General features: G+C 42.6%; 1 pseudogene; it reads right to left on the reverse strand.

Moving 5' to 3' along the window:
• Positions 1-1,077: 1,077 nt before the first annotated feature.
• LOC100723539 (RNA-binding protein with serine-rich domain 1-like) lies at positions 1,078-1,986 on the reverse strand (annotated as a pseudogene).
• Between the last annotated feature and the right edge of the window lie 731 nt (positions 1,987-2,717).

The raw sequence follows: 2,717 nt of genomic DNA on the forward strand, positions 1-2,717 counted from the left end.
CAGGTATTCTTAATTTAGTATTCATATAAAACTATGAACTTTTCTTTGAAGTATTCTAAAACATCTACTTTTTATTCCCTTCTTCAAGGTGTACTTTTTTGTGATTAATTCTTTTATAGAAAAAAATTTCTTTGTATTATCTTATTAGTTTTTAATCCTAGGTTTATTCAATACAATTTCTTTATTCTACACAACAAAGTATAAACACAATCTTATCTAAAATGCTACCAAGTTACAAAACTCAAATTTTATACCACTGACTATACAATGAAAGCCAAAAAAGCAATGTATGTGTCTCCAAGGTAACCTAAATAGCAGGTAAAATAGGAGGGGGGCTGTGGTGATCTGTGTTGTAGCTTGGCATACCTAACGCCATCTTGTGCCCTGGATTTGACCCAGAAGAGTGAAAAATTACTCAAGTACAAGTCCCATGAGAAAAGCAGAATGAGCTGCACCCACAAGAGAAAAATCAGCCTGTTCAACTAACAAGCAGGATACAGGTGTCAACCAAAAACCCCTCTGAAACAGGGGTCTATACGCCAGTGGTTGCTGAGCTCTGCTAATAAAATTCCAAGTTTATCAGTTTGGCTGCTTGGATTCCTATATTGTTAAGGAACCCACTTCAGTCTGCAAAGCTGGTTCTCAAACTGATCACTCACATTTAACAGTAAAGGAGACACGGAAAGACAGAACCATTTATGGCAGCTAAGCAGAGGACAGGAGGGCTTTTTCCAGGTGTTTGACCCTAGAGGTGGGAAGAGGACTCAAGCAAGAATCAAAGAGCCAGCCCTAACAAGAATGGCAGACTGGCCCTCAAGGTATGGCCATATTGTCATACAGTCCCCAGGTCATCTGGAAAGGTTGGGGAACCCTGCCACCTGGAGGCCTGCTTGTTGCTATAGACTGCAATGGAACAGATGGGAATGGTCTCAGAACCCGCCTGAAGACCTAGTGTGCCCACAGCTGCCTTTGAAGCCTGTCTGAGTGAGGGACCCTCTCCTGCTGCTCCCCCTGAGGTAGAGAAGTGACAAACTAAGCTTGGGACACAAGTTACAGGGGGAGCATTGGTAGCCTTGCTTATTGGGAAGAATCGGAGATAGCGCAGCTCCTATAGTGGCAGTGGCCAGGAGAACAGATTGCTTGTGTGCAGGAGACCTGCATCTTGGGGAGCGTGACCTTCTCCTCATCTGTGGGGATGACCTAAGCCACACAGAAGCTGATGGTGGCATTCTCCTGGGAGGGCTGAATTGCTGGGGTGGAGGCCTAGGCCAGGGAGCCTGCACAGGAGTAGTGGCGATATCTTGACCATTAATTTGATCTCCATCCACGTGCTTCAGAGCCTTCTCAGCTTCATCTGGATTCTCAAACTCCACACATGCATAGTCTTTGGATAGATAAGGATGTATCCTCTTTACAGGCATGTCAATCACTTTAATTTTCCCATGGGTGGAAAATATCTCCACGATGTGACCCTTGGTCACTTTCCTGATAAGCCCCCGAATGTGACATTGGCAGGATTAGGCGAAGGGCTTTGCCTTTTCCTCTCCTTTTCTTGTCTTTCAGGTGGTTTGGATTTGGAGCAGGAGCCCCACCTGTTGTCATGTCTGCTGTGAGAAGGGTTTGGGAACCCCAGGAGCTGCTGGAACCCGAGCTGCGAGATGCACTGTAGCTTGCAGAGCGGCTGGATGCTGAAGGTGACCTGGAGCCCCTGCTTGAGCCCGTTCTGGTGCTGGAGCCCGAGCTGGAAGCTGAGCTGGGCGGAGACCCGGTGCTGCTGCTTCCGGCTGACAACTCTGTGCTCTTTGGCATTTTAGCCCTGCCGCAGTCCTCCTCGTTAGACTCCGTGGGGGCCCCTTTTCCTTTAGAGCAACCTTGGGGACTTATCACAGCAGTCTTGCTTTTGATTGGAGGAGCTCCAATGCTGGACTGCGTATTGTTTTCTTTGACTCCTACCAAGCGCTTCATTTCCACTCCTGGTAAATCCATTCTACCCTTCTGAGATGTTCAAAGAAGCAATGTGTCCTCACCTATCAGAAATCTCCGTTCTATCTTGAGTCAGGTCCCTAATCAACTGCAATTTACACCAATTTCCATCGCTGCCACCTCCTGCTTTCCTCAGCTGGTGAGCTCTTCATATTATTTAAAAAATAGCTTTATGTTGCACTTTTTTTGTCAAGGATAAATAACCAGAGCAAGAAATTTTAATTTAAGAGCTATATTTTCCTTTGTTTTAAAACATTTTTAGATCGTCTACTGGCATTTGTTGATGCTGGCACAATATTTTTGTTTGGTTTCCTTCAAGCATTATTTTTTCTCTGTGATCACTTTTTAAGGATTTTTAAAAGACTCTGCTCTATATTTTCACTATAATATATTTATTTTAATTTATATGTTTTATGCATGTTTTCTGCACAAAAACATATAATGAACATAAAACATAAAAAGAATGGGCTGCATTCATTTTAGGGCATAGGTACATGTATAAACATTAATTCTTTTTATCTCCTTTTTTCCTACTCTCCTAATTGCCCTGGTCTCTAGATCCTGTTACTGTTTAGAAAAGATTCAACTCCTTATTTCCTGTTATCAATTTTTAAATTTGATTTAAAAAATTATTTATACTTTGGGTTTCTCATATAAGAGAAATTATGCAATATTTAAGTTTGCATTACAACTTTATTTCACTTAATGTTGTGGTCCTATGGTGCATCCATTTT

Source organism: Cavia porcellus, unplaced genomic scaffold, assembly GCF_034190915.1.
Source record: "Cavia porcellus strain 051 isolate PalLab524CR breed Dunkin Hartley unplaced genomic scaffold, mCavPor4.1 scaffold_24, whole genome shotgun sequence".
NCBI lineage: Eukaryota > Metazoa > Chordata > Mammalia > Rodentia > Caviidae > Cavia > Cavia porcellus.